Raw genomic sequence first — 26102 nt, forward strand, 5'->3', positions numbered from 1 at the left:
TTTTATAAATTATAAAAAGGAAATTTATATTGATATCAGTCAGAGTGAATTTATTTATGCAAGTTATTATTTATAACATGTAAGTTAAAATGCTCACTAGTCGCCCTTTTTATTCATGTGCATATCAATGATCTATAATACATTTTTAAATGAATTATTTGTCATTAATAAACCCCTTCATAAACCCTTAAAGCGAACATCATGTAAACTGTTACTGGTTAGTGGTACTGTTGAGAGTTTCTCACTGTGTGTTTGTGAGTGCATGTGTTTGTTTGTGTGAGAGTGTGTGTTGAGTGTTTGTGTGTGTGAGTGTGTGTTTGTATTTGTGTGTTTGCTTGTCTGTGTGAGTCTGTGTGTTTGTTTGTGTGAGAGTGTGTGTTTGTATGAGAGTGTGTGTGGAGTGTTTGTGTGTGTGTGTGTGTGTGTGTGTTTGTTTGTTTGTGTGAGAGTGTGTGTGTGTGTGTGTATGTGTGTGAGTTTGTTTGTGTGTTTGTTTGTTTGTGTGAGAGTGTGTGTTTGTATGTGTGTGTGTGTATGTGTGTGAGTTTGTGTGTTTGTTTGTGTGTGTGTATGAGTGTTTGTGTGCATATGTGTATGTTTATTTGTGTGAGTGTGTGTGTGTGTGTGTATGTGTGTGAGGTTATGTGTTTGTTTGTGTGTGTGTATGAGTGTTTGTGTGTATATGTGTATGTTTATTTGTGTGAGTGTGTGTGTGTGAGTGTGTGTGATTGTGTAAGAGGAGTGTGTGTGTGTGTGTATAAACGTGTGTTTGTTTGTGTGAGTGTGTGTGAGTGTGTGTGTGTATATACGTGTGTGTTTGTTTGTGTAAGTGTGTGTGTGAGTGGAATGTGTGTGTGGAGTGTGTGTTTGTGTGTGTGTATATATACATGTGTGTTTGTGTTAGTGTGTGTGTGGAATGTGTGTGCATATATTTGTGTGTTCGTTTGTGTAAGTGTGTATATACGTGTGTGTTTGTTTGTGTGAGTGTGTGTGTGAGTGTGCATATATGTGTGTGTTTGTGTGTGTGTATATATATACATGTGTGTTTGTTTGTGTGAGTGTGTGTGTGTGTGGAATGTGTGTGCATATATTTGTGTGTTTGTTTGTGTAAGTGTGTATATACGTGTGTGTTTGTTTGTGTGAGTGTGTGAGTGGAATGTGTGTGTGGAGTGTGTGTTTGCATATATGTGTGTGTTTGTGTGTGTGTTTGTTTGTGTGAGTGTGTGTGTGGAATGTGTGTGCATATATTTGTGTGTTTGTTTGTGTGAGTGTGTGAGTGGAATGTGTGTGTGGAGTGTGTGTTTGCATATATGTGTGTGTTTGTGTGTGTGTGTGTGTGTATATACGTGTGTGTGCATATATGTGTGTGTTTGTTTGTGTGAGTGTGTGTGTGTGTGTGGAATGTGTGTGCATATATTTGTGTGTTTGTTTGTGTAAGTGTGTATATACGTGTGTGTTTGTTTGTGTGAGTGGAATGTGTGTGTGGAGTGTGTGTTTGCATATATGTGTGTGTTTGTGTGTGTGTGTATATACGTGTGTGTGCATATATGTGTGTGTTTGTGTGTGTGTTTGTTTGTGTGAGTGTGTGTGTGTGTGGAATGTGTGTGCATATAATTGTGTGTTTGTTTGTGTAAGTGTGTATATACGTGTGTGTTTGTTTGTGTGAGTGTGTGAGTGGAATGTGTGTGTGGAGTGTGTGTTTGCATATATGTGTGTGTTTGTGTGTGTGTGTATATACGTGTGTGTGCATATATGTGTGTGTTTGTGTGTGTGTTTGTTTGTGTGAGTGTGTGTGTGTGTGAATGTGTGTGCATATATTTGTGTGTTTGTTTGTGTATGTATATACGTGTGTGTTTGTTTGTGTGAGTGTGTGCGTGGAGTGTCACGGAACTGTCCGTGGTGCTGAACCCGTCGGTAACGCCCTACACATCAGAATCAGCGGGATAATGATGAAAACCCGCATGTTGTCCAACACAAATATCAAACCATAGACGATCTGTTCCCATTTGTGCACAATTTATATAACACAATGTCTCGTTCATGCGTCTGTTGCTCCATATGATTATTACTTTTCATCAAACAAACAGTCACATCTATAGACATCAGTGTAGCAAATATGTTTGTATACGTGTGTTCTCATCATTTGCATCACGTGCACTTACAGTTTAAGCAACTAACTCATATTCTATCATGTAATGCATTGAGTTTTACTGCTTTTACAAATGAATGTGGAACAGCACAACTAACTGATATAAAAGAACAAAACTGCATGAAAAATCAAGCCTAACTGTGGTGTGTGAAGAATCAAAATGGTGAGATACAGGTACGTTTTACCTTTTTCCTTTCGTAAATGGTTTCTGGTCGTTCATTGAAGAAAAACAAGATGATTTTCTAGAGGGATCCCAATGATCAGAAGAGATATGAGTCCCATCACACATGAGCTTCCAGGTGGAGAACAATCTTCATATAGACACCATTACTCCACATCACTACAGTCCAGCAGATGAGGGAACACACACACACACACACACACACACACACACACACACACACACACGTTACTACAGCCGTTATGACGCCGCCGTGATGAAGATTTGCGCTTTATGCATCATGAGGTATCAAATAAATAATACAAATAAAATAAATCCCTCTGTGTGTTTCAGAAGATGCTGCACAGTCTAACGGAAGCGCTCAATTCCTCTAGTCAGCTATTGACCTGCATTGACGTCATTGCGTCATTAGGTTTCCCCTGGAAACACTGGCGTGCTAAAAATAGTAGTGCATTAAATCAGCGCGCTCGAGGTTGGCGCGAGCGACTATTTCTATCATTCCATAATCCCTGATCTGATTTTGCCCCTCTCGGTGCATGCGTTTGAAGGGCGCACCGGCCGCGCTCGCGACTATTTTTAAGACGGAGACCCTCATTTGGGATTCCGCGCGCTTTCATCTGTAAATACATTTGGCATTGGAAGCTCATACAGAGCTCGTGCAACGTCTATATCATGCACTGTGATGTTTCATTCATGCTTTGCTGTTAAATCCTTATTGTACAAATCCAGTGTCTATATGCATTTGATAAAGAGACCGACAAGCTCCATTTGTGTCAAGATCCCTTATGTTCACCATGGAAATTCATAATAATAATAATAAAAACCTAATAAAATATCTGTATTTATTTATTGATGTATATAGATTTCTATGCAAGAAGAAAAACATGAATTATCTGTGTGTGAACAGTCACGACTTGACTTCTGCTGCCATCTGCTGGTATCCTGATCAAACTACAGACTAGTGTTCAGTGTCAGAAACAACTAGTCAAGGTTATTTTTTTTACTTATTATTATTTGTCTTTAACTATGAAAATACATCTTTAAAATATAATTTATTACATATTTAAAACTATGATCATCTGAAGAAAGAATTAAATAAACAAACCATTTCAATAATGATAGTTTGAAAATAATCAGTTTTTACACAAAATGAGGACCGTCCCACAGCTGTGACGTCCTTTCCAAACACAGCAAACTATTTCGCCTGTAATAAAGTTTTCCAAAGTTAGTGTAGTTGACTCATCCAATCACAATGGATATTCATTTGGTTGTAGAATACTTCAGATGTTATAAAATGCCAAATGTAAAGAAAATCAAGCCCCTTTTTTCTGAAGTAGTTATTTTGAATAAGCCTGATCTTGTTGTCTCAATATTAACATATTTTGCTATAAATATTGCTCCTACATCAACATGATATCACTATAATACCCGTAGGGGCTTACAATAAAAATGGGGTGTCTGTGGGTCAGGTGGTAGAGGGGGTCGGACACTAATCGCAGGGTTGGTGGTTTGATTCCCGGCCCACATGACTCCACATGCCGAAGTGTCCTTGGGCAAGACACTGAACCCCAAGTTGCTCCCAATGGCAGGCTGGCACCTTGCATGGCAGCTCTGCCCTCATTGGTGTGTGTGTGTGTGTGTGTGTGTGTGTGTGTGTGTGTGTGTGTGTGTGTGTGTGTGTGTGTGAGTCTGTCTGTCTGTCTGTGTGTGTGTGTGTTTGTGTGAGCGTGTGTTTGTGTGTGTTTGTGTGAGCGTGTGTTTGTGTGTGTGTGTGTGTGTTTATGTGCGTGTGTGTGTGAGTGTGTATGTGTGTGTTTATGTGTGTGTGTGTGAGTGTGTATTTATCACTTTGTGGGGACCAAATGTCCCCATAAGGATAGTAAAACCTGAAATGTTTGACCTTGTGGGGACATTTTGTCGGTCCCCATGAGGAAAACAGCTTATAAATCATACTAAATTATGTTTTTTGAAAATGTAAAAATGCAGAAAGTTTTCTGTGAGGGTTAGGTTTAGGGGTAGGGTTAGGTTTAGGGGATAGAATATAAAGTTTGTACAGTATAAAAACCATTATGTCTATGGAAAGTCCCCATAAAACATGGAAACACAACATGTGTGTGTGTGTGTGTGTGTGTGTGTGTGTGTGTGTGTGTGTGGTGGGTGAATGAGAGCTTTGAATACCGCTAAGGTTAAAAAAAATCTCCTTTATAAGTGCAGACCATTTACAATTACCATTTAACCTAAGTACCATTCTCCAGTGATGCATGTACACACACTGTTGGACTGTTAGCAGACAAATTAAATAAACTACTGAGAGTGTGAAATTCACAGGGCAGAATGTGCCTGAAGTTTAAGAAAAGCCCTTATATTGATCCAGTAATGGTGCAGAAGGAAAGGGAACCTGACAGGAACACTTTAAAACCAATAATAGCCGTTCATAGCAGAAGCTAGTCTGATAAAGATGGTGAAAGTCCAGGACATTGGCAGCACTGGATGCCAGCCAACAATATGTCGCTGCAGAGACCTGGTCTGAGGCACCTGAAAGGTCAGACATGTCAAACAGCAGAGTTTGGATGTGCTAGAAGTGACATATGACATATGCAGGTAGAGCAACGAGGAGGAAGTTACAGCTACGCCTGCGCTGCTTTTAAAATAGTTTTTTTAAACGTGCTAGCGGGACGTCGTTGACCACTGCAGTTGTTGAAACGTGGTCCACAAATGGATGTGTTGGAATGTTTTACAGCATTGAGAGAACGTCCTCCAAACTCCTAAGCTGATTGTCAATAGTGACTGACTGTGTTCTCTGTGAGTCAGGAGAAGTGCTGTCGTATGGCAAGAGTTCAACTGGACAAACGATTTATCGACTGAACGTAACGGCTCAGCGTGAGAAGCAGAAGAGGGAAAAGCAATGCACACACTACGGACAGCCTTTGGCCAAAGTCAATGACTTTTCCAGTCATTTGTGCCTTTTAAAAACAATATATAGAGATTTCATTCATACAATCTCTAAAAAAAGAGCCATTTATAGCCAATTCAGTATTTTAGAGCGGAGCACAACTAAGCTAAATTCAAAAGCAGCGTGCAAATGGAAAAGATGGATTGCATTCAATTAAATGTGCATTATTAATAGTATGCATATCAGACAGTATTTTAACACCTTTGCTTCAGACACTGAGGAACATCCTGGTGCCTCATCCATAAATTCACCGCAGACAGGTTGAGATGTTTTCATATGCTGCTTTATCTTTCTGATTTAGTCGTGCATGCTATATGAGGAAAATGATCGAACTCCATCTGCACGCATCCAACTGCAGCTGATTTATTGTTTTTAATCTTCCTGAGCTTTCAGAGGCTCTGCTGTGAATTTTAGCAACAATAAGGAGCACGTGTCTATATCATGAGCATATTAGTGGTAACATTTCTTATTTTCCCAGCTTATCTATCTGTAACATGACACAGATGTTTTCCACAATAAAAGCACTGATACAAATACATTTGATGATTTTACTGTGGGAATATTTACATTGCTATTAATAAATGGATTATTGACTAATAAGGTTCTGCGGTCATGAACATTAGAAATCGTAAAAATATTAGCTTGAAACAAACGTTTGCAGAAATGTAATCTTTGTGTTTATGTTGGCTTTGTACATTTTTATGTCTTCATAAAAACATCCATTGAAATTTCTACAAATGTATTTTTTTATTTAATGCCTTACAAAATGTCATGTGATGTAACATCAGGTAAAAATGATGAATACACTTTACTTTTAAAAGGTTTTTAAAATATATAGTTATATATCCTTTTGATCTTTTATTCAACATTATAACCTGAAATCTCAATTCACAAAAACATAAAAAAAATCATATAAAAAATTGAAAGAGGGGAAATATCTCATTATTAAATATATATTTTTCTCCAAAACATGTTGGCCACAATTATTGGCACCCCTAGAAATTCTTAGGAGTCAAATACACTCACCTAAAGGATTATTAGGAACACATACTAATACTGTGTTTGACCCCCTTTCGCCTTCAGAACTGCCTTAATTCTACGTGGCATTGATTCAACAAGGTGCTGAAAGCATTCTTTAGAAATGTTGGCCCATATTGATAGGATAGCATCTTGCAGTTGATGGAGATTTGTGGGATGCACATCCAGGGCATGAAGCTCCCGTTCCACTACATCCCAAAGATGCTCTATTGGGTTGAGATCTGGTGACTGTGGGGGCCATTTTAGTACAGTGAACTTATTGTCATGTTCAAGAAACCAATTTGAAATGATTCGAGCTTTGTGACATGGTGCATTATCCTGCTGGAAGTAGCCATCAGAGGATGGGTACATGGTGGCCATAAAGGGATGGACATGGTCAGAAACAATGCTCAGGTAGGCCGTGGCATTTAAACGATGCCCAATTGGCACTAAGGGGCCTAAAGTGTGCCAAGAAAACATCCCCCACACCATTACACCACCACCACCAGCCTGCACAGTGGTAACAAGGCATGATGGATCCATGTTCTCATTCTGTTTACGCCAAATTCTGACTGTCAAAAGAAATCGAGACTCATCAGACCAGGCAACATTTTTCCAGTCTTCAACTGTCCAATTTTGGTGAGCTCTTGCAAATTGTAGCCTCTTTTTCCTATTTGTAGTGGAGATGAGTGGTACCCGGTGGGGTCTTCTGTTGTTGTAGCCCATCCGCCTCAAGGTTGTGCGTGTTGTGGCTTCACAAATGCTTTGCTGCATACCTCGGTTGTAACGAGTGGTTATTTCAGGCAAAGTTGCTCTTCTATCAGCTTGAATCAGTCGGCCCATTCTCCTCTGACCTCTAGCATCAACAAGGCATTTTCAGCCCACAGGACTGCCGCATACTGGATGTTTTTCCTTTTCACACCATTCTTTGTAAACCCTAGAAATGGTTGTGCGTGAAAATCCCAGTAACTGAGCAGATTGTGAAATACTCAGACCGGCCCGTCTGGCACCAACAACCATGCCACACTCAAAATTGCTTAAATCACCTTTCTTTCCCATTCTGACATTCAGTTTGGAGTTCAGGAGATTGTCTTGACCAGGACCACACCCCTAAATGCATTGAAGCAACTGCCATGTGATTGGTTGATTAGATAATTGCATTAATGAGAAATTGAACAGGTGTTCCTCATAATCCTTTAGGTGAGTGTATATCTGATGTATATTCCCCTTCATATTTAAAATGTTTTTAGTGCACCGTGGAGACTAGGAACGTGAAGTTGTTCAGCCATGACTTCCTGTTTCACAGGGATATAAATATGAGGTAACACACAGCCCAAGTTCCCTTAATCATCCATTACAGTGGATTAAAGAATAAAGGTCTGATGTGCGGCAAAACGTTGTTGAGCTTCCCAAAATGAGATGTGGCTGTAAGAAAATAGCTAAAGCATTGAAAATACCCATTTCCACCATCAGGGCAATAATTAAGAAGTTCCAATCAACTGGAGATCTTAAGAATCAGCTTGGAAAAGGACGCGTGTCTATATTGTCTCCACGCACAGTGATGAGGATGTTCAAGTGACCAAAGAATCTCCAAGGATCACCGCTGGAGAACTGCAGAAATTAATTGGGTCTTGGGTCAGAAAGTAAAAAATATCTCTGCTCTCATCCACCAACAAACTCAAGTGTCTTCAGTTTACCAGACACTACTGGAGCTTCAAATGTGGCCGGGATCTTTGGTCAGATGAAACAAAAACAGAGCAAACACCAGAGATGGGTTTGGCGCACACAGAGATGAAGAGACGGTTAAATATGATGCTGCAACTTTAATGTTGTGGGGCTGTTTTTATGCCAGAGGTCCTGGACATCTTGTTCGGATACATGGCATCATGGACTCTCTATCATATACCAGAAGATAAAAAATCTAAATCTGACTGCCAGAATGCTTCAAATGGGCCCTGTTTGGATCTTCCAGCAGGACAATGATACAAAACAAACCAATACAAAATCAAATCAATACAAAAATGGTTCACTGACCATAAAATCAAGGTTCTGCCATGACCATCCCAGTCCCCTGACCTGAACCCCGTAGAGCACCTGTGGGGTGAACTGAAGAGGAGAAACATTAGCATGGACCTCTGAATTTGATGGGTCTGTAGAGATTATGTATGGAGGAATGATCTCAGATCCTTGTCATGTGTTCTCAAACCTCATTAAGCATTATAGGAGAAGACTCAGAGCTGTTATCTTGGCAAAGGGAGGTTGAACAAATTACTGAATAAAAGGATGCCAATAATTATGGCCGATGCATTTTGGAGAAAATCATTTATTTAATAATGAGATATGTCCCCAGTTTCAACTGTTTTACTTCAATTAAAGGTTACATTGTTGTGTATTTTTTGAATGAAAGGTCAAAAGGATAAATAATGCTGATTTTTTTTTTCACAGCCTTCTTTGCTCTTATTTACCAAGGCTGCCAATATTTTTGGCCACCACTGTATATATATATATATATATATATATATATATATATATATATATATATATATATATATATATACATATATACACATACATACACACACACACACACACACACACACACACACTTGACCTAAATAAACTGTCTTTAAATTTATATAAAATTGACAAAATATCACATTTTTGTTTTTATGACAACAGAATGTTTGTTTACCTGTATGTTGGTTACAACACCTGACCTTAATTTGGTGGAAAAAATATATATTGTTTAAAAAAATTAACAATATTTCTATATGAACATAATTGTTTTACCACATACTATTTTTTTAAGAAATAATGATAAAATATTCTTCCAAAATACTCATGCCAACATTTCTTTCATTAACAATTTCAGCTTTAAATGACGTTTGCTCGCTCGCTCAACCATCCCTCCCTCCCTCCCATTCCCTCACTCCTTCATCCATCCATCCATCCATCCATCCATCCATCCATCCATCCATCCATCCATCCATCCATCCACCCACTCACTCACTCACTCACTCACTCCTCCATCCATCCACTCACTCACTCACTCACTCCTCCATCCATCCACTCACTCACTCACTCACTCACTCACTCACTCACTCACTCACTCACTCACTCACTCCTCCATCCATCCGCTCACTCACTCCTTCATCCACTCACTCCTCCATCCATCCATCAATTCACTCACTCACTCACTGACTCACTCACTCACTGACTCACTCACTCACTCACTCACTCACTCACTCACTCACTCACTCACTCACTCCTTCATCCACTCACTCACTCCTCCATCCATCCATCAATTCACTCACTCACTCACTCACTCACTCACTCACTCACTCACTCACTCACTCACTCACTCACTGTCTCTAGATGGTTACACCACTTTTGTATCTTTCATTTTGGTAAGTAGACAAGAGATACTAAAACTAAAACCATTTAAAACAGCATTTAGCTAATTATTAAATACTTATGCTTGCAGATTTATGGCCTCATATTAATTGAGAGACTACAAGGAATGGTTCTAGTTTTAAAAATGAATTTGTCACAACACAAGTCTACAAGGTGACGGCAAGATGTTTACAAATTGTGAAAAACTTGCTGATCAGTCATTTCAGAAAAGCTTTTACTCAATTGATTGCTTTATTTTTGTATTTCGTATCATTAATATTATTTTCATATACATGCATGTATTGTGAATATATCATTATTATTTATCTAATATACACAATGCCACTTATACATTTGTACAAATTTAAACCTAAAATGTTGATTTAAAAAACAATGGGCAATGGACACATTATATGCCAACAAGTTTAGCACTTAAAATAAGTTTAAAGCTCTAAAAATGGTACCAAGATGAGATACAAACTACTATGTAAGACACTGTCGATGTTGTCACTTCCACGGTTGCTGTTTAATACAAAGTGTTGAATCTGTATGATAGGATCCGACTGCACTTCATTAGGTGTGCGACAGACTCTAATGGCCGTCTAATGGAAGAGCTGCGTTGTAACGGCCCGTCCTACTTGCACCGGGTTCTTTGAAAGGACACTTCATAAATCTGCTGTTTTTCCAAGCAGAGAGATCTTTCCCCTCGCCCGACCCGGAGGGCCCATCACCACGACACCTAATCATAATGTGTCCACCTCTGTGCTCCTCAGAAATATGAGACCATTTGCAAAATCAAAATGGGCTCTGCAGAGCGCTTCACGATTCTGGAAAAAAAACCCAGCAAAGTTTACAACACTGAGCTTAAGGTTGGCAGAGGTCTTTCTTGACGGCTAAATAAGATTGATGTGTTTCACACACAAAGTTATCATATGAGTGCACAAGTCAAATGGACCATTTTAATGATATGTTTATTATGGTACTTTTGCATCCTTTTAATACAAGTTTGATACAACATGAGGGTGAGTGCATGATGACAGAACAGATTTGTGGGTGCATTTTTCTTTAAATTGCTTATTCTAAGGATTTTAGCTTGAATTCAGTTCTTCTTTAAGGCAGCTGATAGAAACATTTGCTTTGTTCAGCTCTCGTAATCCTCTCCATATGCTTCAAAAACAGTAGATGCTTATCAACTCATATTATCCTGCTGCTGGGAATAATGACATTTCTCCAGCAAAACTCAACATGTTTTGTTGCCCATTAATTGGTGTGGCCTAATTTTCTCAGGTTGGCTAATAAGCAACATTCCTGATCTGTTTCTTTTCCAAACAGGCATAATTACACTGCGGCGTAAAGTGGTGCTTCAATCTCAATTAACAACTGGCCTTACATTAAGGATGGGAATGGAAAAATTGAACTCTTACAGATAACTGGCTGTGAATCAGATATGTTGAGTCAGCAAAACTCAACAGAAGCTGACCCAACTAAACACTTTCCTGGATCAGCGATTGTAAAATCTTTAGAGAGGAACAAAACAGATAGATGTGGGAAAATTGGGGAAATATAGTGAGGTAGAAGAACGGCAGGTGGCTTTACACTTTCAAGATCTTTTCACGGTTTGAGTTTTTAATCTTCAAATTACTAAGTGATTTTTTTCACTGAAATGTATTTAATTTGCGCAAAAATGTCTTTACTTTGAAGTCAATTCAAGAAAGAGATGATATAAATCATGGTTATAATTACAGTACTTCTGGTTTAATAATAACACTGGGAATGTCAGTTTGAGTCGAGCTCATTGCACTGTGTGCATATACCGTACATACATACAGTAGCTATATATGGACATCAAATGCCATATAGTTCATGGTGAATTCCTCATGTTTGTTTATGCGTATGACTTCAGGCCGCATTCGGTTTGGTGAGGTTTTCTTGGCATGTTATTAAGATTCATAGAGCTTGTTTTTGTAGGAATGTGCAGCAGATAGTGTGAAACTGTCAGCAGATTCATTTCGATGCTAATTTACCCCCAAACATACCAGATCAGTTGGCGCAAAACCTCCTGTCAGAAAGCAGCAGCGGGAGCCGCATTTTTGCTGCCGCATCAGAAATGCAGCGAGATGCCTGACACATTCTTAGTTCATAATCACATAACGTGAATGTGTGTGTCTAATCTCGAGCCTCTGCTCTGGTTTACATGCTCGCTCTCTCTTTCTCTCTTTTAAAGGTGACGCGTGTAATTTCTGTGCCACTAGTGTCCACTTGGGTCTGATGTGGTCTCTAAGGGTTTTGACGTGGTCTAATGTCTGAAATGGTATCTTGGAGGTCTGGTTAGGTTCAGTGGGCTCAAAAGAGGTCTGCTGTGGTTTATTGGGGTCTAATATGGTCTAAGGGGATCTGAAGTGTTCTGATGAGGTCTAATGGGATCTGAAGAAGTCCGATATGGATTCTTGGGGTCTGATGTGGTCTAATTGGGTACAAATTGGTTTTGCTGAGGTCTGATGAGGTCTAATGTGGTCTTAAGTGTTTATTTTTTATGGAGGTCTGATGAGGTCTAATGGGATCTGATGTGGTCTAATGAGGTCTGAAATGGTTTCTTGGGGGTCTGATGTGGTCTAATTGGGTACGAATTGGTTTCACTGAGGTCTGATGAGGTTTAATGCGATCTGGTATGGTCTCCATGGGTTCTGATGTGGCCTAATGTGGTCTTCATATTTTTCTGATGGAGGTCTAATGAGGTCTGATGTTGTTTCTTGGGGGTCTAATGAGGTCTAATGAAGTCTAGAGTGTTCAAATGAGCTCTAATGTGGTCTGATGAGGTCTAATGGGGTCTGAAGAGGTCCATTATGGTTTCTTGGATGTCTAACAAGATCTAATGGGATCTAAAGTGGTGTGATTTGGTTTCTAGGTGGTCTAACGAGGTAAATTGGGTACAAATTGGTTTTGCTGAGGTCTAATGAGGTCTGAAATGGTCTGATGTGGTTTCTTGGAGGTCTAATGAAGTCTGAAGAGGTGCAATATGGTTTCTTGGGGGTCTAACAAGGTTTAATTGGATCTGAAGTGGTCTGATTTGGTTTCTATGGGGTTCTAATGTGGTCTGAAGTGTTTTTTCTGATGGAGGTCTAATGGGGTCTGATGTGGTCTAATGGTATAAGAAGAGTACTGATGTGGTTTCTTGTGGGTCTAATGAAGTCTAAAGTGTTTTAATAGGGTCTTATGTGTTCTGATGAGGTCTAATAAGGTCTCATAGGGTCTGAAGTGGTCTGGTGTGGTTTCTTAGGGGTCTGATGTGGTCTAATTAAGTCTAAAGTGTTCTAATGATGTCTAATGTGGTCTAATGAAATATTAAGTGGTCTGATGTGATCTCTAGGCATTGTGATGGGGACTACTGTGGCATGAATGATTTGTTTGATGGAGGTCTGAAGAGGTCAAAGGGTATTTGATGTGGTCTAAAGGAGTCTAATGGGGTCTGTTGTGGCCTAATGGGGTCTAATTTGTTTTGTTGGAGCTCTGATTAGGGTCAAATGGGGTCTGATGTGGTGTAAAGGGATCAGAAGTGGTTTCTTTGAGGACTGATGAGGTCTGATATGATCTCTTGTGGTCTAATGGGGTCTAATGGAGTCATAAGTGGTCTGATGTGGTTTAATGGAGTCTGAAATAGAATCTTGAAGTTCTTTTGAGGTCTGCTTGAGTCTGATGGGGATTCAATATGGCCAAAATATTTCTCTCTCTCTCTCATTTAAACTTGTTGCACTTTTGCGATCTTTTTCATCCACACATTCCTGGATGTTTACTGCATATTGGAGTTCTCCATCAAAATGCGTTTTCTCTTTCAGAAGTCTGAGTTCCTAAACTCTTATCACTTTTTTTTTTTTATCACAGGTTAGTGGGGGTTGTCTGACTTTAAAGAGGACAAAAAAACTGATGTGTTATTAAAAAAAGTGTTCTGAGAGAATCCATAATCCTCCTGCTGTAGCTATGTCTGTTTACTGTGCTACTGCCTTCCCAGAGGTTACATATACCCTGATTTATGTATTTTTAAATGACCAGGTTCCTTCTAGCCTGCTCTTGTTAAAATTACATGACCGTGGTGTCGTTTTTGCTAAATGATTTTATGTGGATCATAGTGGCAATGTGTTTTGCTGTACCCTTCTCCATATCGCGGCACCCTTTTGCGATCCCCTTCAGCTTATCGTAGCCCACTTTGGCTTATAGCAGCCCCGTTTCGAGGCCGGGCCACTGGAAAAAGTCCAGGTTCTCCAGATGACCAGTTCGCCTCTTGCCTCTAGTGTTCATTTCACCAGGAAACTGCCAAAATATGGAGTGGAGGTGGTGTAGTGGTCTAATGCACATAACTGGTAAACTGGTAATCAGGAGGTTGCTGGTTCGATCCCCACAGCCACCACCATTGTGTTCTTGAGTAAGGCACTTAACTCCAGGTTGTTCCGGGGGGATTGTCCCTGTAATAAGTGCACTGTAAGTCACTTTGGATAAAAGCATCTGCCAAATGCATACATGTAAATGATGTGACGTGATTCTATGACACCAGGTTAATAAGCTGACATTATTGAAACATGTGAATGGCATGTTTGCTTACTAAAAGTAATAAACGTTTAAGGCAAGCCTGAATATTTCATTACGGAATCTATGATTATTAGCTCATGTGTTAATTTGTTCATGCAAGTGTGTGTGTGTGTGTGTGTGTGTGTGTGTGTGTACACATATGTGTAGTGCTTTTCCCTCAACAAAAAATATTCCCCACAAGACTACTACAGGCTGATATAACTCACATAGACAGCCAACATTTACTGACCATAAAGAGACATACTGAGTCATATTCTGTACATACCCACATATAAACGAGGAGAGAGAGAGAGAGAGAGAGAGAGAGAGAGAGCGAGACAGAACTTGTAATTGCAGGCTGTGTCCTGAGAGGGGCAGCAGAGATACAGAAGCTTAAGTCACACAAAGACACTGCATACTGTAGATATATGTTCTTAACAATGACATTAAAGCACTAATAACAAAATCTCTCCATGCACGTGAAGAAAACGTCATAGAAACTCACTTAAACTTCACACAGAACACAAAACAGTTAATCGTCTCAAGTACCATCTGTTAAACACTCCCTCTATGAAGCTCTTATCAAGCCACCGTGAATAAATATCCAAGTGGTATGAAAGTTAATGGAATAATGTAACGCGATAATGCTGAATTCCCCTCCCCAGTGACCCCTCGGCATTTCATCAAAGAATTCCGGCCCTCACTTCCATCCAGAGCTTTAATAGAACGGAACGCCCGGGAAATAGCACTGCAGAAGTGTGTAATTCAGACTGATTAATAGCTGGTTTAGTGTTAGTCTGGGAAATCTGAAACAGGTTCATTTCAAAATAACTTTTTTAATCACTGGATGGAGTAAAAATACGTTTGGTACCTGAAGTGAAACACTTACTTTATACAGGATTTGTAGCTCGAAGCGAAGATTTCAGAGTAGATTTTATTATATTAGACAGGTATTTATTCTTTTCCAAAACTACTAGTGAGCCACCTTCCTGTCTACTGCCTACATAGACAGCTGCCTTCTAAGGCAGCATCCGAACTAGCATGGAAGCTCATAAACGACCGATTTGAAACGCTCCACTTCACACCAGAGACTCAACTTTCGCTTATTTGTCCGACATTTGTCAACATTTTATTTCAATAGAGTTTAACATTAGCATGTTGCTCAGCTAATGTCACAATACTGCAATTAGATACTTATTTGTATGTATTGAATTAAATATACTGTAAGTCTATTTATAATTGAAATTTCTCTCACCTTAATCACCGTTGTGGATTTAGACCTCGTCCACACCATAGACTGTAAAAAAAGATGGACGACGCCCCTTCGCTCTTTTCCATTGGTGAGACCTGAAGCCGCCAGTGTCCCGATATGGCGCTGACATCTTGGGACTTGAGTCTGCGCAGTTGCGATTTCGGGACCAGACCTGCGCAGTAGTGAGCAGGAAGTAAAGCTGCGAAATCAAGGCCCCGCCCTCACTCTCGCTGAATCAATCGCAAGCACACGCCCCTGCACTTTTGACTTATGACGGTGTGAAATAATGAATTATAGAAATTTAGATGTTAAATTTAAAGCTCCAATCTCCTCAGTCCTCCGAAGATCCTGAAAAAAAGTCAGTTGGTGCTTCAGTGACTACTTCGCTCAGAGAACCTGTCAATCACAGCTGTCAATCATGATGTCACAGCAGCGTTTTTATAGCATCAAATAACTAAAAACAAACTTATTTTGAAAACAAACACTTGAAATGACATCATCGTGATAGAAACGACAGTAAATGACAGAAACTATCTTTGGAAAAAATATATGTGAAGTGTAATTTAATTGTTTAGTTGGTCTCACGTCCCGTTGAATAACATGGAGAGGCGGGGTTTATGACCTATACTAGGACCAGTCACCGGGGGCGATCGAGACGTGACTCTATATACATACGTTTTTGCTAAACTTGTTCTAGGTGTCTCCAGGTACAATTCCCTGCAGTTTCCAGGTGAAGTGAACACTAGAAACGTGTTTTATTCACTTTTGGAAAATTATAAATATTAACGCTTGTATTACAGACCCACCTACATGTATACATTTATTCCAGTATGATTGTGCAGTAGCGGTCATCATAGAGCGCCGGACTTTGGACTCGGAGAACCGTGGTTCAAAACCAGACAAGAACTCAAGCTGTCACGTGACACGACAGAGACATGAATTGACGAGGTTGCTTCAGAAAATGTGCTTTTCATTTCACTTCTGCATTTGAAATTATTATTAAGGTTAGATGTTGGTTAAGGATGTCTGTTTTGTTAAACTCTCATTTCTCTTTTCGGACACTGTTGGTCAAGTTTGGGGTAAAGTTTTTGGTTAGGGAGGTTCGTTTTATTAAAACCCCTATCTAAAATTCACCGTAAAAACCTTGTCTAATTACACCTCAGTTTGCTCGGTTTTGGCGCCCCCTGCTGGACATTTCTCTTAAAAGTGCAGCCAAACATGTTATGAAGCACGTCATTTCAGTTTTCCAAAACCGTTGCAATGCTCACGCAAATTTCATGAGACCAGGCTGCCATTTTTGGTGGAGAAAAACCCGATTTCAACATGCATGTGTGTCGTACACGTCGCAAAATCATTGCATTTTCAAGGATGTACGTGACCTTATGCCACACATCTACACTAATCTGTTTAAGTGTGAACTCCGTTTCCTAATGTCAGTTTATTTCATATGTAGTAATCAGGGCTGGACAGGGAGGAGAAATCGGCCTGGGATTTTACAAAGTAACTGGCCCAAAAATGTAGCTGTCCTTTTCTGCATATCGTGGCACCATTTTGTGGTCCGTTATGCATAACACGGCGGCTCAATTTAGCTTATCGCGGCCCATTCGGCCCGTTTCGCGGCTGACCCACCAGCCCGCTCGGTTCTCCCGATGGCCAGTCTGCCCTGATCAGCCCCAAAGTGCGTCGGCCCACCGGGAAAATCCCAGATATGCCAGATCACCAGTCCAGCCCCGGTAGTAATGGAGTGTTTTTGAAGTGTTTAAAATTCTATAGAGATGAATGAGAGACCACAGGAAATATATTCAGTGACAAATTCCTGAGCGTGACTATAATGCCTTAAAACATAGGCAGCTCACTAGGTTTTAGAAACAAAGCTAATCTGTGTCCTCAAAGCCAGACGCAATTATACTATATCAACTTTGAGTGCTGATCCATGGTGCTGATCTCACAGTGTTCCTCTTTACACAAGAGCTCAGAGTCTGATTAATGGTCTAGACATCAGCAGCCACAGACAGTGGATGAATTTATATAAATATTTCCCTTAACTTAATTCCCTTAATTAATGATATGGGAAAACGTGTTAGTTGAGCCTAGCCAGGGTTGTATATTAGAATGGAATGGTTGGTTTTTGACAGTTGTGTTGCCCGGGCATTTATGGGCCAGTTCTCTCTCAGCTGCAGGTGACTCATCTTACACATTATTAATGACTGACACAGAGGGATGAACCACTGGCCAGGACACGAGGGGGAGAGGAGCTAACCACTTGCTGCAAGTAAAGGGGAGCACATACATCAATAGCTAAAAACAGGAATATCATGGAGGATATTTGTGGCACTGGATATCCAGTTGTAAGTAGCAGACATAGTACTCAATACTCTTAATACTCATAACACAAACCAAAGAGCTAGAAATATGGTTAAGTCAAAACATTGAGGAAAACAAAAAATACATTTATCAAGGGCTCGTTATAAAATGCACACGCAACCCAAAGGAACAACCCAAAGTTCTCAGATATGTTTACATTTTTTAAGAGCATTGAAAAAAGATGCAAATGAGACAACTGCTGACAAACAGTGAGAGCTTACATCGATGCAGTTAACAGGGATTGCATAGCTCAAATGATTTGGTCTGGACATTTGATTTGATTTAATTCATATTTCTATCAGATATTGCGCTCTAAATAATCATTATCCATCACTCTGAAGCACTAAGCTACTGTATAAAATCATGGTCTATTTTTATCCATCATTTTTCTAGGGGCGGCTGTGGTTCAGGTGGTAGAGCGGGTCGGCTGATAATCACAGGGTTGGCGGTTTGATTCCCGGCCCACATGACTCCACATGGCGAAGTGTCCTTGGGCAACACAGTGAACCCCAAGTTGCTCCCAATGGCAGACTAGTGCCTTACATGCAGCTCTGCCATCATTGGTGTGTGAATGGGTGAAGCTTTGAATACCGTTAAGGTTAAAAAAAAAGCGCTATATATTTTAATTTCCCTTATAATTGTATAAACGCATGTCATTTCACTTCTGTATGTACATATGATGTCTTATACAGAATGTTCTGTATGAGTTACAGCATTATGGGAACATTAGTTTATGCTTATGAGTATAAAACCTAAACATAACCAACATGGTGTCACACAAAAACCTCAATGCAACATTCTGGGAATATTAGTTTATGATTATGCAAATAAAACTAAAATGAACAATTGAAGAATGTTCTTTAAAAGTTATTTTTAGGTTGTCTCACACACACACACACACACACACACACACACACACACACACACACACACACACACACACACACACACACACACAAAAAACTTCCCTGCATGCATTAAACTATATTAGTTTATGATTATGCAAATAAAACCTAAAAATAACCAGTAGAGAACTTTCTGTACAAATTCTAATAAAAAAAAAAAAATGTTTAAACAAAAACCTCATTGCAACGTTCTTAAAACTTTAATTTATGCAAATTAAAACGTAAAACTAATCATAAGAAAATATTCTGTTTAAATACTTTTTAAGTAGTCACACACACACACACACACAAAAACCCTCCTTGCAACGTTCTGCGAATGTTAGTTTATGGTTATAAAAAGGACCTTGAGAAATGTTCCTAGAGCGTTAGAATTGCTACCTAAAAAATAACCAAACAGCGCCCATATGCTAACATATAACCTAGCAGAAGGATCAGTGTTTGTTGGGTAAAATCCAGCAGAAGTCTCTGCCAACCAATCGGATTGGCAGAACTGAAGCGGTTAATGGTAATCAGCCAGAACTACCGGATGAAGGTTTATGTCTGTTACTTCTAAAGCATCATTGCATTGCTGATAATGAAAGATTTATGTGGTATCATAACTTTGTATGGAGAGCAGTGCATAATTGACTTTTACACTAAAAAGTGCCATTCTCAGTGTGGCAAACCCTGTTTTAAACTAGCAGAGACACCACGAAACACAATTAATATTAATATTAGAATAATGGAAAGGTAGCACAGAGAAGGAATGAATTATACATGTGATCTCTATCAAGGTAAGCTGGAGCTGTAATCTGACGGCACTGTAATTAAAACACTTCATTCTCTGAGGGAAATCAGGCTTCCTCTGCTGTGAATCGAATAAAACATCCTCACAGGGAGCGTCACGGCAGCCAAGCTCAGGTGGGCTCTCCGCAGGGATGTGGGACAGAGTTTAGCAGCTTTTTAGAGGCATGAGGGAGTCGGGGTGGTTGACAGCACAGTGGGACAGACATGCGGGGAGGCGGTGCTAATTGCGACTGGACCGCTGCGCTGTTTTCCCACCATCTACTGAGGTATTCTATCATTAGCGCATCTCAGAAGCTGAATTAGAGGGATGAGTAGATGGAAGGAGACAGGAAGAGAACATCCCGACTGGAGTATTAATTGTGAAGCTGGCACTAAGGTGTCGCAGATTGAGTCTTGGGGATTTGACTGTCCCTGTGAAATTGTCTATACATGCTGCACTTCAGTTGCTCTCTCACTATCTAAAGCAAGAATCCATCTCAATGCATTTGCAGCAGCAGTCAAATCAAAGTATAGTGAGTGTGCTGCATCTGCAGAGATGTTATCTCAACCAGGAGATTTTTGCATTTCTGTGCAAATAAAATGCCCGTGCAAAACCACCACAATTCTGATGTGTTGTTGTGAGTGGTTGCCAAGCCATTTCAATGGTCTCTAGAACCCTGAGAGGTGGTTTCTGGCGCAAGTCAAAAGAGCCCTATAATATTCCATCCCAGTCGCTTTTTATTTTTACCATCCCATTTATTTACTAAAATCAAAACATATATAACACATTGACTTCCTCCATAGCCCTTTAAACTAGAAAATGACAACAGGTCACATCAGTTTTGTGATCTGCGTAAGGAAAGCCCGCAGTTGTTGTCTGCACGCGCCAGAGAGACGAGCAGACAAGCAAAGAATTTTACTTTGGTGGCGGCTGGAATTTTTTCAATGGGAGAACCATTCTTCACCTGCTATCAGCAACACAGTCCAAATACACCTACGACTCTCAACTATAATACCCACTAGTTGAGAAACATTGACAGAGATAGTCAGATAAACCGTCAGCTAGATAGATAGAGAGAGAGAGAGAGAGAGAGAGAGACAATGCTGGTTTAAAAGGCCTTTTGTGGGTTTGTTTACATTTGAATTTTTGACAGTAGGTGTATGAATTAAACATTCCGTGTGCCCGTTTAAATATTCTGTAGGATTTCTCTGATACTTGATCATCATCTATGCGAAAACCATAAGACCGATCAGTTAAATAAGACATAGCAGACTATTCCGGAACAGTCTGAACGCCTGTACCAAGTTTGGTGGATGTAGCTAAAAAGCTCTAGGAGGACTAAGTCTTAGAAATTTTGGTCTTGGTTTAACGATTTTCAAAAATCCCTTTTTGGCCTGGGCTTGGTCATGCCAACATAAATATGGAATGAGAAACCAGACTTGTTTGCAGAAGTTTACTGTCTTAAAATAAAGTGTTGGATAGGAGGCTAGCTAAACTTTGATGCGTGCGTTTGTGCCACTTTCAGATTCTGTTTGTTGACTGGTTGTTCTCTATGGGAATAAAAGTCGTACCTTTTCATGTGAGCCAATTCGTATGATATCCTTCGAGAGTTCTTGCAAATTTGCCACTCGACAAACTTGCCAAAGGTTTGCTACAGGTTCAACACTAGCGGCGAAGAGCTGCAAACTTCTGGCAATGATTTGCAGCAAATCGGAAGCTCATTTGCACATGAAAACAATATGTGGCAAACTCGCGGCAAGTTTTCCAGAACTCGAAATTTTAAATGAAGAATTCGCATTTCATCAGGAGACTATGTTAGACATTCTGGGCCCTAGATGAGGCTCGGATTCCTCCTTAAATATCAATGCCAATCTTTACAGCCTTTTAATTGTCCACCACCTAAAAGTCAGCTCACTTGAAAATGCAATAACACACATGTTGCATGATTTGACGTCATTGATTTGATCATTCATGTCTGTAGAACAAATGGAGTGGAACAAATTATGCACCAAAATTAAATGATTTAGGGGCTTGTTCACATTGCTAACCATTAGTATGAGGATTAATAAGAGAGAATACACACTCGCCATAGAAAGCAGCACTAAACAGGTTCCTACAGATGATGATTAGTGACCTTGAGGAACATTAGGACTCATTTGTGTCAATCAAGACATTTTCAAAGTCATCCAATGATTTATCCAAGCACGGTTTTATAATGTTTCACACAGGTAAAAAAATAAAAAGACAATGTGGCTCCTTGCTCGTTTGATTCAAATGTCCCCTTGAGGTATGGGCTCCAATTTATTTTGTGAGTGTGTATGTGTGTATATTACATAATGCTATGTGATGAGAGGAATATTAGCATAATTATTTTCATGCCTCAATTTTCCTGCCTCGCAAATCGTGAGCTGTAAGCGGCTTATGTCACTCTCGCGTCATGTGAGGCCACTGCAGTCGATATAAATACAGCTAATATTCAGCATCTGCAGCCCATGAGAGTCCAAAGCCTTGAACACAGCGGGAGGGGACAAACTCTTAATGTGTCATCTCTTTTTTTAGGTGTCAGTAATATTCATGCTGGTCCACTGGGGGCAGTGGTGGCTCAGTGGTTGAGGCTCAGGGTTACTGACCAGAAGGTCGGGGGTTCAAGCCCCAGCACCAACAAGATGCCACCATTGTGTCCTTGAGTAAGACACTTAACTCCAGGTTGCTCCGGGGGGATTGTCCCTGTAATAAGTGCACTGTAAGTCGCTTTGGATAAAAGCATCTGCCAAATGCATAAATGTAAATGTATATGTCTTTTCAAATATCAGCAATTATTATGCTCCCGTTTTAATTTTAGCACACGTCAATAAGCCGCAAACCACAGCAGAACCCTGGCTGACTCATTCATATCCATAGCAAGTCCTGCGTAATGTACACATACATTTAGCATGTTTAGATAGTCGCTGAAATGTACATTATTAATGCATTCACTGCATCTAAAACATTAGTATGTACAAAGGAGACAAATCTGGTAACACTTTGTTAAGCCCATATTTATAAGGCATTATACTAACTTCATAATGTCTCCTAATACACATCATAATAAGTTATAATGTCTCATAAATAATGATAACTACAGTTATAAGTGCATTATAATACTTCCCCTATTCATAGTTATACTTTAGTGTAAAATGTGTTATAACTAGGGCTGTAAATCGATTAACATTTTTAATGAAATTAATTACACAATGTCCCGATTAATTAATCGCGATTAATCGCATATACAAATATTTGCTGAGAAAGCCCCTCATATAACAATAATTTAATATATAATGATTATACATATTTATATCAATATATAATTATACATAGTTATCATTAAATATTTAAATATTATATATATATATATATATATATATATATATATATATATAATGTATAAAATATTGAGATAATTAAAATGCATTACATTCCTGTGGCAGAAGAGTTCATCATTAATAAGACAAAAAGCGTCTTTATAATACAATGTATTGTTTACTACCATATTATTGATCATAATTCAATCATTGACACAAAGTTCACAGTAATCCATTACACAAGTGAATTTATCAATCAGAGATTTATTATGAGGGCTTGTTTAAGGACACCTGCGTCAGACGTGCTTGTGTAGCGTCTCGGGTGTGTTGCCTCATAAACATACATCTTTAGGTCACTGTGTCATTAAATATAGTTTAATACTCAATCTTTAAACACATCTTGAGATCTCTTAGTTCAGATTTGCACTCCATCAAGTGTTTGAACACAAGAATGTAACTCATGTTTGTGTTGTTCTGCTGAAGTGTTTCTTCACTGTATAAACTGTGTGTTGCTCACACAGCTGAAGTTTCACTTACTGCCCTCTGGAGTAAACAGGTGGTACTACACGCATTTCTCAGGACTCTTCCTTAATATGGTCCGTGGGCATTTTTTTAACGCGTTATTTTTTTATATATATATAAGTTAGTAAAGTTAATGTCATAAATGCTTTATAGTGTAAACAGTTAAACGACTTTATGATCATATTATAAGTGTTCTTTGTCTGCTTTAAGTTACAAAATCAATATCTTATAAACAGTTATAACATAAACTTATAACATACAAAACATTACAAGTCAAACTTATATCATGTTATTTATAAATAAGATGCACAAACATTAAAGTTTATTGAATAGAGTTCAGTATAGAGTCAGTTTGATTAGTTATTGGCTACATGTGATCAACAGACATATTTAGAGTTTCTGATGTATTTGAACTTTGTAGCTTTACACGTGTTTTACATAATATCTCAAAATATACATTAAATGTGTGTTATTTTATATTTTGTGCATGTGTAATGTTTATAACTACCGGCATGACTTATAATGTCTTATAACGGTTTACAAATATCTTATGGATATTTATAAGAAGACATTGCTTTTGTCACTTTACTTAAAGCATACTTATTATATACATTATAAATATATATTGAATACATTATAACTATGAATAGGTAAGTATTATAATGTATTACAATTGTGTATTATGAGATATTATTAATGCATTATAAATATGGGCTTCATAGAATGTTACCACAAATCTTTTGACTAACGGTCGAAACTGAAATTGTTACATTATGCCATTTTATGATAATACTGTAAATATTGTAATTACATAATTGTATTCAATTAGAAAAATGCAAATTATAAGCACTTTTAGACCCCACTGTGCTATTAAATAGCTAAATCAGTGTCAAAGTTAAAGTCAGAACAGTTATTTTCCAGAATAAATCTAGTCAACAGGGGCACATTTCCTCTGAGCCGGTCCAGGCTTCTGAAAAATATTGTTTTTCCCAACAGCTCACTCAATAAAGCTTCCTGAACAACCCCTGAACATGACGCAAATGGCACCAGGCCTCCATGAGCTCCTCGCATCAAAGACTCATTGAACCACAGCAGATCTCGAGCTTATGGGATCAGCCCATTCCACCCCACTCCATGAGGCTCTATGTGTTTGTGTATATGGTTTAGAGAAGAAGAAAGAGTTAGAAGACATAGTGGATGGGGCTTTTGCATGTCAAATGCAAAAAAATAAAATGCAACTAATCATTTAAATGTCATAAATGTATTGAATTTATTAATCAAAATATTTGTTGGCCAAATATTTCTGATATTGTTGTAAATGACCTTTCCATGCCATTTGTATAACAAAACGTTTTGTATCTTATAATTGTTAACCTTTTATTTTGGAGAAAAATAACTTTGGGAGAAAAGAGACTCCCTGTGGGGGACAGTTCCCCTCTGGCTAACATCATGAATATAATGACAATATTAGTTATTTGTGTGCAGTGAAATTCATGATAATATCTCCCAAGGGAAGCATATAGAAGACGAAAAGCAGAGGCCCTAAAACGGATCCCTGTGGCACTCCATACTTTTTGTTTGATTTGACAATTCCTCATTTAAACATACAAAGTTGTAGCGGTCTGATAAATAGAACCTAAACCATGCTAATGCAAGTCCACAAATGCCAACGTATTTCTCCAGCCTATTCAAGAGAATGTTGTGATCTATCGTGTCGAATGCAGCACTAAGATCTAAAAGCACTAGAAGAGAAATGCAGCCGCAATCAGATGATAAGAGCAAGTCATTTGTAACTCTGATAAGTGCAGTCTCTGTACTGTGATGAGGCCTAAATCCTGACTGAAATTCTTCATATATACTATTTCTCTGTAGAAATGAACATAGTTGGGAGGATACTACCTTTTCTAGTATTATCAACTTAAACGGGAGATTTGAAATCGGTCTATAATTAGCAAGTTCTCCAGGATCAAATTGTGGCTTCTTAATAAGCGGTTTGATAACTGCCATTTTAAAGTTTATTGGGACATGTCCTAAGCATAGCGAGGAGTTAATAATATTAAGAAGAGGTTCTGAAATGACAGGAGATACCTCTTTTAAGAGCTTAGTTGGTATTGGATCTAACATACATGTTGTGGCTTTTGATGTTTCTGTAATTTTGTTAGCTCTTCATGACCTATGACAGCGAAGGATTAAAGTTGCACATGAGGAAACTTATGAGACACTGTTTTCTGAGGCGCAGTGACAGATGATTGCGCAATTCCAATTTTATTTACATTTTTTTCAGTAAAGAAATGAATGAAGTCATTACTCAGAAATGAATGAAGTCATGTGCTGCAATGTAATATTTGGTTCTGTTAATGGTGGAGTGGTGGTGGCGTAGTGGGCTAAAGCATTGAACTGTTAAGCAGAAGGTTGTTGGTTCAATTCCCACAGCCACCACCATTGTGTCCTTGAGCAAGGCACTTAACTCCAAGTTGCTCCGGGGGGATTGTCCCTGTAATACGGGCTCTGTAAGTCGCTTTGGATAAAAGCGTCTGCCAAATGCATAAATGTAAATGTTAATGCTATATTCCTAACCAATTTAGCCACAGTACTGAATAAACACCTAGGATTATTGTGGTTATTTTTTATGAGTTTGCTAAAATATGTTGACCTGGCAGCTTAGGCACTATCCTTTCATGCAACATGGAAATACCTCT

This window comes from Xyrauchen texanus, chromosome 21 (assembly GCF_025860055.1).
Source record: "Xyrauchen texanus isolate HMW12.3.18 chromosome 21, RBS_HiC_50CHRs, whole genome shotgun sequence".
Taxonomy (NCBI): Eukaryota; Metazoa; Chordata; class Actinopteri; order Cypriniformes; family Catostomidae; genus Xyrauchen; species Xyrauchen texanus.